At 41.3% G+C, this 14,017-nt stretch overlaps 1 protein-coding gene across 3 annotated transcripts in view; it reads left to right on the top strand.

Annotated features, from left to right (window-relative positions):
- Positions 1 to 14,017, top strand: part of SEMA5A (semaphorin 5A) — a 477,675-nt gene that overhangs the window by 96,586 nt on the left and 367,072 nt on the right. For 2 of the 3 annotated variants that reach the window (XM_027125302.1, XM_027125301.1), the window contains exon 1: positions 12,208 to 12,434. The exons of the other annotated variant lie outside the window; for it this stretch is intronic. The gene's annotated coding sequence lies outside the window, so the exon portion shown is untranslated. Of the gene's footprint in view, positions 1 to 12,207; positions 12,435 to 14,017 lie in introns of those variants that run through there. 3 annotated transcript variants of the gene reach the window in all.

Here is a 14,017-nt window from a genome sequence, read left to right as displayed (position 1 = left end):
CGCTTGTGTCACTTTCACACATTTTCTCCCCGTTTCCACTCAGAGTAGGCGGTGATGGTCAGCAGTCTTCAGTGCTAGTGCCGAGAGAGGCTGGCATTGGTGGCATCATGCCCCTGGAGCCAGCTTCCCCAGCTGAGGCTCCGAGGTTCAAGCCCCAGTTAAACTGCAACTTGATACAAAGCAGAAGTAGACCGACAGACATAGAAAACAAACTTATGGTTACCAAAGGGGAAAGGGGAGGGGGAGAGATAATTTAGGAGCTTGGGATTAACATACACACACTACTATACATAAAATAGATAACCATAAAGGACCTACTGTATAGCACAGGGAACTATAGTCAATATATTGTAATAACCTAAAGGGAAAAGAATCTGAAAAAGAATAGGTATATATTTTCATATATATATATGAATATATATTTGTATGTATAACTGAATCACTGCATACATATATATATGTATGTATAACCAAAACTAATGAATGTTATGAATCAACTATACTTCAATAAAATAAATAAACTGCAATTTTACTAAAAGATAAAACAAACAAAAATCTCCTAGTTTTTTGGAAAATATATTGAATGCTACAATTTTAAAAATATGGAAAGTTATTAAAATCATTTCCTAAATGATGAAAAGGAGTATAGCAAACAATTTAAATGGTAGAAAAATGTAAACGAGATCCCCCTCCCCAGAGACAAGCAGGATTACGTCTCAGGTTTTTCTCCAGAAGTTTTCTAAGCAGATGGAAACATACCACACAGACTCTTTGTAAGAAATGGGAACTTAGATATTGTTCTGACTCCTGCTTGTTTTCATGTAACTCTTTGTCTCAAAGATAGTTCTAGGGCAGCAAATAGATTTACCCCATCCTTTTCAATGCCTGCATTTGAAAGTTATACCATCCTATGCTTCTAGCCCTGTGACTCTCAACCAGTGGCAATTTTGCTCCCCGGGGGACATCTGGCAATGTCTAAAGATGGTTCTGTTTTCCTAGCCCGGGGGGCAGTAGTGGGTGCTGCTGGCCTCTAGAGAGTAGAGGCCAGGGATGCTGCCAGTCTCCCTAAATGCACGGGTTGGTCCCTACAACAGAGAATTAGCCGACCCCAAATGTCAGTGCTTCCACTGTGGAGGAAACCTGCTATATAGCATCACTGATTTTAAGACTCCACAGGATTTGCCTTTAGAGTGTAGCTTACCAACCAGTAACAACAACATAGATAACAGTTCCCCAAAGCCACAAAATATAGACCGTGAAAACGCTTTCGGGGTGAGGGGCACTGCTGTGTAGGCAGCGTGTTCCAGTCTGGGTTTGACTGATGCATCTGTTGGCTTGGAATGACTTCGGTGGTTTCAGCGCCTACTGTGTGTATATTAAACATACCTTGTTATTTCCTATTGCAAGGCTCTGCTGGAGGAGAGCTAGCTCCTTGGGGACAGAGGAAGGTCACATTGGCAGAGGAGACCTTGGTGGCCTGGAGCACCCGCCAAACCTATAATTTCGCAGGCAAAATGAGAGTATCCATTTTTAGCCCCAGATTTTTGTAAGCTTTAAATTCTGGCTGCTTTATTTTTGTCACAGCTCTGCTGTGTTTACTTCATACCCAGGAGGAAGGATGTTTTCTTTATAGAATAATTGCTACTGACTAAATTTAAGAAAAAAAAACAAACTAATTTGCTAGGAAAACCATGCTTAATTATTAATATTGTCCAGATCTCTTGTCCTTCCCAGAGGCTATTGGCAACTTCTCCTGCTTAGGTGATACCTTACGTTGATGTGTAGCTTTGTTTTTTTCTGGATCTAAAGCAACTCTTTCAAATGCAGTTTATCACCAAATCTCCCTTCTCTTTTTGTTTGTTTCAGTGAACTTTTACCTAGCACTGGTTGTGTCGGAAGCCTTACTTTGCACTTGAGAATCCTTCGTGTTTTTTCAGGTCATGTCTTTCCCAAATAAGACTTTCTTGTTTTAAATAAATTGAGTGTTCCCCATAATATGAGTCTTTTTGAGAGCCTGGTGCATCCTTCTTTTTTGGAAGACTTGCCGTACATTTAGTTCAGGTTTGGGATACAGATGCTCCTAGCACTAGAGTGGAGGTCAAGGTTGGTCATAGCGGTCTCCAGTCTTTAGGCCAAGATTGTATGTAGCAAAGCAACCATCATAACAATGGAAATATATAAGGGGAATAAAAGACAAAGGGGAAATATATAAGGGGAATAAAAGACAAAGGGGACATATATAGGGAATAAAAGATAAAGACATTTGTGTTTTTTAAATTAAAATTTTTTTTATTGAGGTAGAGTTGAGTTAGAGTGTTGTGTTAGTTTCTGGTGTACAATAAAGTGATTTATATATATATTAGTTATGGATATATTTATTATATATATATATATATATATTCTTTTTCAGATTCTTTTCCATTATAGGTTATTACAAGATATTGAGTATAGTTCCCTGTGCTCTACAGTATGACCTTGTTGTTTATCTGTTTTATACACAGTAGTGTGTATCTGTTAATCCGAAGCTCCTCATTTACCCCTCCCTCCCCCCCTTCCCCTTTGGTAACCATAAGTGTGTTTTCTATGTCTGTGAATCTATTTCTGTTTTGTCCATAAGTTCATTCATATCATTGTTTAGGATTTCACAAATAAGTGATAGCCTATGATATTTGTCTTTGACTTACTTCACTTAATGTGATAATCTCTAGGTCCATCCATGTTGCTGCAAATGGCATTATTTCATTCTTTTTAAAGGCCGAGTAAGTAATATTCCATTGTATATATGTACCACATCTTCTTTATCCATTCATCTGTCGATAGACATTTAGGTTGCTTCCATGTCTTGGCTATTGTAAATAGTGCTGCTGTGAATACTGTGGTGCGTGTATCTTTTCGAATTAGAGTTTTCATCTTTTCTGGATATATACCCAGGAGTGGGATTGCTGGCTCATATAGTAACTCTATTTTTAGTTTTTTAAGGAACCTCCATACTGTTCTCCATAGTGGTTGTACCAACTTAGAGTCCCACCAACAGTGGAAGAGGGTTCCCTTTTCTCCACACCCTCTCCAGCATTTGTTATTTGTAGACGTTTTGATCATGGCCATTCTGACTGGTGTGAGGTGATACATTGTAGTTTTGGTTTGCATTTCTCTAGTAATTAGTGATGTTGAGCATCTTTTCATGTGCCTGTTGGCTGTCTGTAAATATTCTTTGGAGAAACATCTATTTAGGTCTTCTTCCCTAGAGCTTTTAAATATCATTTCTGTGCTAGGAAATCTCTATGCTTAATGCACGGCAAAGCCTGTGACTAAGAAAATAAGCATTTCCACAAATGATGTAAATTACAGTAGACTGTACATATTTGGTTTACTTAGCCATCTTTGGGGTTAGTTCCAAAGAGAAGCCTTGTGCTACTTGTTCAGCAAGGCTTAGGGATGTCTAAGACAGCAAACAGAGGGAATAATTGGAAGCTTACTCTCCATAAGAATAGCAAAATAGATGATAGATAACCAAATTTAAGTCTTAAGGCAACAGATAATCTAAAATTTTTCAAAACATAATGACAAAGGCTTATCAGTTTATTATAAGTAGAGGAATACATGGCCTTAATACAGTACTTATTTTCATTTGATTGTATTGTACACTTTCAATGACAAGAGAAGAATGAATTCTGTGAACTAAGGAATTCCATAACTTCTGGGAGCTAGAAAATGTAAACATGGAACATTTGGTTCTGTTTCGAATTGATAAACATGTCAAGATGAGGAAAACATTTCCCCCTTTTCCTCCCCAAATGAAGATGTGATTGAAAACATTTAGCTTTGAGTAAGCAGCAAAATTTTCCTACTTGGAAATCTAGGATACTATATTTTATTACATGCATTTTTAGACTCTTTAAAAGAATACAGACAGAAAGCATGTATTTAAACATCCAATCATGAGTTTAAACTAACTCAAAAACATGCTTTAAAAAATACCTTCATGCTTATTGCTATGGACGCAACTGTGTCCCTCCAAAAATTGTATATTGATGCCCTTATTCCCAATGTGGTAGCATTTGCAGATGGGGTCTTTTGGAGGTAATTAGGATTAGATGAAGTCACAAGGGTAGGACACTCATGAGGGGATTAGCGCCCTTGTGAGAAGAGGCACCAGAGAGTTTGCTTCTCTCTCTGTGCCATCTGAGCAAGAAGGTGGCCGTCTGTCTGCAAGTCGAAAAGAGAGCCCTCACCAGGGAACTGAATCAGCTGACACTTTGATTTTAGACTGCTAGCTTCCATAACTATAAGAAACAAATCTTTTTATTTTTTAATTTAATTTATTTTTTATTGAAGTATAGTTGATGTACAATGTTGTGTTAATTGCTGCTGTACAGCAAAGTGATTCAGTTATACGTATATATATATATATTTATATTTATATATACATTTTAAAAATATTCTTTTCCATTCTGGTTTATCATAGGACATTGAATATAGTTCTCTGTGCTATACAGTAGGACCTTGTTGTTTATCCATTCTATATATAAAAGCTTACATCTGCTAACCCCAGTCTCCCACTCCATCCCTCCCCCAACCCCCTCCCCCTTGGCAACCACCAGTCTGTTCTCTATGTGTGTGATTCTGTTTCTGTTTCAAAGATAGGTTCATTTGTATATTTTAGATTCCACATATAAGTGATATTATTTGGTATTTGTCTTTCTCTTTCTGACTTATTTCACTTAGTATGATGATCTCTATTTGCATCCGTGTTGCTGCAAATGGCATTATTCCCTTCTTTTTTATGGCTGAGTACTCTTCCATTGCATATATGTACCACATCTTCTTTATCCATTCATCTGTAGATGGACATTTAGGTTGTTTCCATGTCTTGGCTGTTGTGAATAGTGCTGCTATGAACAGTGGGGTGCATGTATCTTTTTGAATTATAGTTTTGTCTGGATATATGCCCAGGAGTGGAATTGATGGATCATATGGTAATTCTGTTTTTAGTTTTCTATTCTGACTGTTTATTTCAACACATCCTGCAGTCTAAATATACCTCCCAAACATGAAACAGTCTACATAAAACAATTTAGCAATACCTTTCTCATGCCTGTTCAGACAACCAGATCCTTCATTTATACTATTGTTAACATCAAAATCAAAATCTCCTAGTGTGTTGTTCTCAGAAATGCTTTATACAAACTATCAGAATTTTGAAAATAAACTTTGATAATAATAGATGTGATATTTTATTTTATTTTATTTTTTTTAAGAATATGTTGGGGGTAGGAGTTTAGTAATTAATTTATTTATTTTTGCTGTGTTGGGTCTTCGTTTCTGTGCGAGGGCTTTCTCTAGTTGTGGCAAGTAGGGGCCACTCTTCATCGTGGTGCACGGGCTTCTCACTATTGCGGCCTCTCTTGTTGCGGAGCACAGGCTCCAGACGCGCAGGCTCAGTAGTTGTGGCTCACGGGCCTAGTTGCTCCGTGGCATGTGGGATCCTCCCAGACCAGGGCTCGAACCTGTGTCCCCTGCATTAGCAGGCAGATTCTCAACCACTGCGCCACCAGGGAAGCCCATAGATGTGACATTTTATAGTAATTACAGGTCAATTTAAAAGTGAACTATCCATGGTTAGTAACTAGTGATCAAATGTTGCTGTTTTGATCATATGCAACTTTATTTCTCTTACTAGGTTAAGGCCTTGCTATCTTTAGAACCACTGTGGAGTAGTGAGTGGAAAATAAGGATCAGCCATTTATTGATACAATGCTTGATTTTGCACTGTAGTTAAAAATAATCTTATGAAAATCAGTCACTTAAGAAATGTATATTTATAGTTTATGATAGACCAGTTCAATGGAATAGTATCCTATATATGCTTATTTTAAATAAAATTGCTTGTATCATTCTAATGGGCTGTATCAGTTATCTTATTAATATATTAAAATAATGCAGCAAACTTAGTGGCTTAAAAGAACACATCTATTATCTTACTGTTTCTATGGGTCTGGAGTCTGGATACAGCTTCTCTGGCTTCTCAGCAATGCTGCAATCAAAGGCAGTTGACTGGGGTTGAGGTTTCATCTGAAGGCTTGACAGGGAAGGATCTACTTTTTGGTTCATTTCCTAGTGGTTGTAGGACTGAGGGCTTCACTTCTTGCCAGGGGCTTCCTTCAGCAACTAGAGGCTGCCCACAGCTCCTCGTCACGTGAACTTCTCCAGCTTGGCTGTTTGCTTCCTCAAAGCCAGCTAGGGAGAAGGAGACTCCAGCAAGGCAGGTGCTGCACTCTAATATAACAGAGTCATGTAATCATTCATAGCTTGTCACCTTTGCTGTGTTCTGTTGGAGGAAGCAAGTCACAGGTCCTACCTACCTTCAAGTAGGGGGGATCTTGCAAGGCAGGCATCCTGGGAGCTGTCTTGGAGTCTTCCTGAAACATGATCCATCAATAGCTTTCTGGAAGACATTTCCAGTTTTTAAGGAAAACAATGTAATTATGGGAAATTAAAAAATTAGATATTAACCTTATAATATATAAAATGCACTGTATTTAATTATTGCCACCAGCATTGATTAAAAATCTTCCTGGTCCATATTTTATCTTGTGAAAATGGATGAACTCAAGAGCTTAGTCTTCTAAGCCTACCTGAATCGGTTTTCATCCAACATAGCTTATCTTCTCCTGACTGAAGCTGATAGTAGCATGTGATGGTTTTAAAGGATGTCACTGTTGATGCAAATTTGATTATAAAATGTGTACCCCTTTGGGACTCCCTGGCTGAGCCTCTTGGCTTCTTACACCTGCCTGTTAGCTGTCATTGGGTCCCCCAGGTAGTGATGCTCAGACATGTTCCATGGAGTTGGCACTGCCGTCCATGGCAATCCAAAGCTTCTTGTAATATATTAAATAGAAAATTTGACTTTTACATATGGACAACCAGCCATTTGCAGACACTCTCCCTGGTCCATCCCGGAGCTTCAGCTAATGGACTCATCATGCAGCCCCAGAACAGTTTGCAGCCACCTTCTATGGTTTGATGCGCGATCTGACCATTAGCTGCCTGAACCTACATGCTGGACCACACGTGCATGGGTGCCTGCGTCCATATTTCATTACCTGCTTTTTTACTGATGTGCTTACCCAGTGGAGCAGCTGAACATCTGAGGAAAGTGCCTCATTGCCAAATGGTCCTCTTAGTTTCAGGCAGTTACCTCAGGTTTATACTTTCTATGTTATCCTGAATCGTTGAGAAAGAACAAAAGACTGGTCTGATCAATTTTTAGAAGGTAGCCCACTTGAAGATTTAGAACAAAACTATTATCACTAGGGAAAAAAAATGGGACCCATTTGTCATCAGCTCTCTGGACCTTTCCACATGGTAAGGCATAACTGCTCTGCCCCATTCTCATATGAAAGGAGAGGCGCTGAGTTTTAGAGAATAAGTTTCCTTTTCCTTTTGTACTTCATATCAAAAACTTGTCCTGTGACCCTTTCAGAACATGGTCCTTATATATTAGAGGGCATCAAATTGATGTTTCTTAGTCTTTGCTTTTTTATTCTGGAAAAGTTGCTAGGAGAAAAAAAAATGTCGTGATAGGCATAGAATGAGTCTTTGCAGTTGCACAGTACAGAGGAAGAAACCAAATTCCCAGACAACTAGATTTTCTAGACCTGAAACTGGCATTAAAGAAAATTATCTAAACATACCAACTTCATTTTATAGATTAAACAATGAGACCCACCAAGGTAAATCTGTGGACACAGGCTCATAGAATAAGTTAACCCTGGCCCTCTAGGCCATCCCTTTTTTGGTTTAAGGAACAATTCCATTTGTTATAGAATTATTGAGTACCAACTTTGAGCTAGGAACTTGGCATGCATAGTTTTGGAAGCTCATAACTTTCTTTTAACCTGATTGCTGTTATTTCCCTGCTTTTACATAGGAAACAACTTAAGAAAGGTAATCAAACAAAATAAAAAATCCACAAAAAACCGTGTCCATGCTACCCAGGTAGAAAGTAGTAACAGGATTTTAACTTGGGTCATGGTGCCATTTCTAGTGTTCTGGGGAGCCTTTTTCCAACTTTTCTTAGAGAAGAAGGAGTTGTGGATTCATTCAGGCACAACCATTATGGGTGGGTGACATGTTCTGTTACTTTTTAAAGTAACTTGGAAAGTTCTGGGCCATATACTTTCAGGAGTTGAACTTAGAAGCAGCAGGTTTTTAGCAGAAACAGGGAGACCAATTATTTCCCAAAAGCTCTGAAATAGGTACATGGTTGGGCTGATTTGTTAGGATTGATTCAGAAAATTTAGGGGGTAACAGTATTAAGCCCTGGGGGCTTTGAGGCCTGTTCAAGACTAAGGAAGTTTCCATGGGGAGAGGAAAGGCCAGTTGAGTCTCTTTGTAGAGCAGTCTGAGTAGAGTTCTTCTGAGGATTTCCCTGTTTGATCCTATTCTCTTTTGGTGAGGCAGGCCCCTCTGTGGTCATTTAAACACCTCATTGAAAGGCAGTTCTAAATGGTTTTTAAAATGAGGTCTGGTGAGGTCCAGGGCTGCTTGAAGTTCCCCAGAGCTGGGTTTCCCCCTTGCTTGGAATCACACCGTTTATTTTTAAAAGCTTTCGCGGTTGGACCCTTCTGTTTTGTTATTGCAGCTGGACCCACTTAGTCCTCCCTTGTCTCCTCCAGCCCTTTTGTGGTTTGGGGTACTGATTGGAGCTTTAGGACTGGGTTGAAGGGACAGGAGGCCAAGGCCACGGACACATCTGCTTTCTGTTAGCACCCAAAGTCACAGGTGCCCCTAATGGGGCTCTGCCCACTCACCAGAAATGGTCCTCTTTTCTTCTCCCCTCTCTGTGTTCTCCTTGAGTTCCCTTGAAAGTCAGGGTTTTTCATTTTCTCCTTTTCTGATATTTTGTTCTCTGCTTTCAATTACCCCCTCTTCTTCCCCAGGCAAATCCTGATTCTCACCTGCACTCAGATTCCTGACGCTTGTCTTTATAGCAGCAATTATTTGCAGTGGGTTGTTGAAGAGAGATTAAACTGCCCAGGAAGGCACAGTGTGACCATGACACGTATGTCCCTCCCTGGCCCAGCTGGGGACAGAGCAGCTCTTTGTTGAGCTCGGTTACAAGGAATTCAAACCCTGCTGAAAGATGAAGCTGGTGAGTAGAAATTCTGCAGGGAACCTAGAAGGATTTACTTTAATTAGAATTTATGCCCCAATCTAAGTCCCGTACCTGCGGGCTTCTTGGAAACAAAGAGCTGACTTCTGCTGTAATTGGCAGGTGGAGACTTCACTCTTTCTAAGCGCCTTCTCTGGTCATCCTCAAACTCTTTTTGAGCACGTTCTTCTCTCTGTGCTTTGTGCCTCTGAGGCTCTCCAGATAACGTGTACCCTGCTGACTCACACTTCCTGGAAGGGTCTTCTGAAAGTTTTAGTCAAATTCCAACCGTTTCTCTGCTTTTCAGCTCAAAATTTTAGTGGTGCTTAAGCCGTCCTTTCATGCTGCCACTAGATCTCTCCAAAACTCTCAGTTAACGTATACACACGTCCTTATTTTTAGCATCTAGTATTCGGAGAGAGCAGGGACTTTTTAGAGCCAGCTTTGGCTGAAAAGCCAGATGGAATAGTCGTTAAAAACAAAGTTCTCACGATTTCTTATTACAGGATTGCTCGATCCCAGTCTGAAACCCGTTTCCTGTCCTGGCCTGTTCATGTAGGCACATTACCTCCTGGTCTCGAGAGCTAAGCCCCTGGTCTGCTAACTAACCAGGGAACTCCTTGAGAGGTGTGGTTAGTCTGCAATAATCACAGCTTCAGGTGTAGGCAAGATACAGCCCTGTCTGATGCTGGTGAAATAAAAATGCAGGTACCTGACTCATAGCTATCATTCTTGGGTTTGATTTATAGATGATTCGGATTTTCTCTATGAATGTGTTTGTGGAGGCTACCGGCTTATATTTTTGTGATCATGGCTGAAAGTACTCTTTCTGAACTTGGGAAATTGTTTGTGCATTGCTTTTTCAGTATGTTTTCTTAGTCTGAGGGCACATGTGAGCCATTTCTGTTCTTTTCACTCTCTTTCTTTGGACAACTCCCTGTGTATAGGTGGAGGTGGGGGGAAGGTGCTCAGTTTTCTTTCCTTTTCTTCATTATAAAAGGAGGAATCTAGTTTACAAGGAAGTCAGTTCCATTCCAAAAGGTATTAATTATAATTCTTAATATTGTAATAAAGGGGAGAATTTTCTGGAGGAAAAAGCCTGTAAAACCATAAGGAAACAAGAAAGTAAAGGCTTTGGGCCTTTTTATTTTATGGCCTTTATGGATTGCTTTGCCTATTTTGTTTTTTAATGTTAAAGGTCTCAGCGTACTTTGTAGTGTAGTGACTCCATTGAATTAAGACTTTCATGGACTAGGAAAAAAAAGCAGTACTCGCCGGTCTGTACCAGTTTGACGTTTTCTCCTTTATACGCTGTGTAGCAAGAAAACACTTTCCTATTTGACATGTGACTGATGGGAATATGCCAGAGGGCCAGTGTGATGTGTTTGGAACTTCAAGTTAATAGCCTCGGTTGTCAGGCATCTATTATCTCAAGTGTAATGAGACACAATCAACTCTTTAGACTGTCATCAGCCTTTAAATCGAGGGAGCAAGGATCATCATCTGCTGCAGAACCCAAGGATCTGGTTCACATCATACAATGAGGGCACTAAAGAGTCCTGCCAGCCCAAGCCAGAGCCCCCAGTCGGCAAGCAAGTGACCTTGGCCACTGGCCTGTCATCCCGGATGCCCAGAATCATCCTGATGTCTGTTTCTGAGGGGTCTGACTCTCACTCTAGAAAGGTTAATGCCAGACAGCCAGGCACCAGGGGCTCCCACAGTTCGCTCCTAGCGTGATGAGTTCTGGACTCCTGAGAAGGCAGAGGGCCAATCGTTTTCTTCTCAGGAACAGTCAGGTAGCTTGTGTCTTTGGAGTTTCCATTGCCTGACCCTTCATCTCTGTCCATCGAGGCAGCCCCTCCTCTGTGTGACATACACTCCACTCACGCAATCCTGCCGCCCACCTTCACATCATCTTACGTCAGCCAGCATCTGACATTCCCATGTAGAGCTGGGACATGGTTATGGTATTCTGTCTGTTGTTCATGACCTTCACTATTTCCAGTCTGTCCTTACAGAGGACTCATAGTACTCATGCCCTGTAAGTTCATCGTGAACCCTGAATTAGCTAGTGCTGAATCATCGCTCCTAGGGGACATACGGGGCTAGGTTCCTGTGAGCTTCTGGTCCCAACATCTTCATCAACCTACGAATAAAGAACCTCATTTTAATGCATATTTCTGATAAAGACACCTTATTTAATATATAGTTGATCCCTTACCTTTGCACTTACAGCCAGCAGCACATTTTGTGGTAAAAAATAAGTTTTAGCCAGTAGGCGAATTCACAAATATGGAATCTGTAAATGTGGAATCCGTGAATAATGAGGATTGACTGTATTTTCTTTTTCTCTCATGAATATCAGTTACCATTTGAAAGAAGTAATGTTTGGAGTTGTCCAACTCCGTTTGTACTCTCAATCCCATAGGTGCAAAGTAGATGTTTAAGCTCCTGGTAAGGAAGCAGGATTTTCTGTCAATCCCTGTGTCCTTGGTATTTGCAGTGTCACTGGTGGAAAACTTCCCAGCCTTTGAAGCAGCTCTCAGACATTCCTTCTTCCTGATGGAATTGGACCTCTTTGGACACTTTCCTGCCTGTCCTTGTGTGGCCTCTTTATCTCTGGACATCAGTGCTTCTGCTTTGACCTGGAGGAGAACAATGATTTTAGAGCTTTTGTAATAAATAGCACCTTGAATAACAAGCTGGGTGAGGAAACTAGGCACATCTACCAAGCAAGTGGCGACAATGGTTACTTTGCATCTCTAGTTTCTCTTTTTAAATTTTGCCTAGGGAGAGTGTGGCTGGAAGGTAAAAGAAAGTTTCATTTGCTCCGGGTTAAAGGTGTGGCCTTATTTGTGGGAGCCCACCATGATTCTTCTTTTAACAGGGCTGTGAAACTTCCTTCTAAAACACAGTGCTGGCCTCCGTGCCCTGGTGGGAGCCATCGGGGGCCGGGCTGGAATAATCTGGGCGGGGATGCTTTTCTTCTTGTGAGATCATGTATTGGCACGTGGGCTGGCACCCTGGCTGAGTTGCAACAGAGCTTCCTCCCCGAGCTGCCGACGTCTGCTCACAAGCCAAGGACGGCTCTGAAATTCCTGCACAGCATCTTGCTTTGGGAAGCCTGCGGTTCCTCGATCACTGTGTGTCTGTCAAAGCAAATTGAAATTGAGGAGAAGGGGTCTCCCTCTGGTGATTTCAGCAGGGATGAAGATGTCTTCTGAGCAATGACAGTTCCCAAAGTGAATGTCCTTGAGGGAGGAGAGCTCGTGTCGTTGTAAGTTCTCTGCCCTTCCTTTCTTTAAAGGTCTGCTGTAGCCATAAGGAGCACTGTAGGGCCTGTGGTATGGGCTGTAGGACTGACAAAAGGAAAAGATGCTGGTAGGAAAGGTGAAGCAGGGGAACGAGGGGAAGAGTCTGTTTCCATTGACAGTTTGTCCTTTGATGGCAGATGGACTAGGTGTAGGGCTAAAACCTTTCAGTTATTCAGATTTCCGCCATGATGATTATTTTTTTCCTACTACTGTATGGTTCAGATAGAACCAAAACTGTTACTTGGTGTCCACACTTTGTCAGGTGCCTTGTCTGCAAAGTGGAGTTCCCATCTGCCATCCATGGCCAAGAGAAGAAGATGACGATGGGGAGGGTGACCTCTCCCAAGGTTCACAGCAGAGGGAAATCATGGAAGCTGGGTCTTTCTCATCTCAGGGTGGTTATGATCAATTTGCATCTTTTTAGCTTCTGTTGAAAGACCCCTGCGTCCGCCCCCCACCCCCAGAATATACAATTAGGAGAGACCTAGTGTGCTGGGGTTGAGGAGTTTGTCAAGAAATGTGGGTAAAGACCATGCTGTTACATCAAGCTACGGTTTGGTGGTTTACCTTAGGAGTCTTTGAGACAAGCAGCTGTAACCAAAATTTCATGCTACTCTTCTGATTTACAGCTTCTTTTACAATATTTGGAAAGGCAGCATCACTTGAGAAATTGTCAGTAAATAATGCATAGCCCTGCCCCAGGGCAATTGCCCCAGGGCAATCTGAAGCACACGACCATGTAAATGGCCAACAAGGCGAGATGTTTTGTTCCAAGAATAATAACGGGTCTTATCACATCTTCCCACATTGCTATCAGCTTTCCATGCGAATGAGGGGTTCTGTTTATGGTTTAATTTCCCTGATGTGCACGGTGACAGCTGCATTGATGGGATGGTCCATAATTAGATGGTAGTTCCTCTGGTGAAATGTGTGAGGAGAGACAGATTTTGCACTAACACTGTGCTGAGACGCTAGCTGTCTGCTGGTCCAAGAGAGGGGACGTGGATGAGAAACCTGATGTGACAAGAATGTCTTATTTATTTACTTATTTTTTGCGGTATGCGGGCCTCTCACTGTTGTGGCCTCTCCCGTTGTGGAGCACAGGCTCCGGACGCACAGGTCCAGCAGACATGGCTCACGGGCCCAGCCGCTCCGTGGCATGTGGGACCTTCCCGGACCGGGGCACAAACCTGTGTCCCCTGCATCGGCAGGCGGACTCTCAACCACTGCACCACCAGGGAAGCCCAAGAATGTCTTATTTTAACATGAGTATATAGTTTGAAAAACAAAATCCCAAAGCAAGGACAAGTCTGTGTCCTGCTGTCACTTGACTTTATTTTCTGTATCACTGTTTTGTCCTCTTCACTAGAGTCATATAGACCTTTCTTTAAAGCTGGATTCAATTGTTAGGCTCATTACCCTCATGGAATAGCATCACTTTTGTAGGCCTAAGTATGAACGGAGTCAAAAAACATAACATTGAGATTAAAATGCACATTTTAAAGTCAAGCATAAAATGTCCCTAAGCACAGATTGATTTTCTGCT

Source organism: Aethalodelphis obliquidens, unplaced genomic scaffold (genome assembly GCF_003676395.1).
Source record: "Aethalodelphis obliquidens isolate GAN/ISIS:26980383/991018 unplaced genomic scaffold, ASM367639v1 scaffold29, whole genome shotgun sequence".
NCBI classification, from domain to species: domain Eukaryota; kingdom Metazoa; phylum Chordata; class Mammalia; order Artiodactyla; family Delphinidae; genus Aethalodelphis; species Aethalodelphis obliquidens.
Note: the sequence above shows the minus strand (reverse complement) of the source record. Positions and strands in the feature narration are given on the sequence as shown.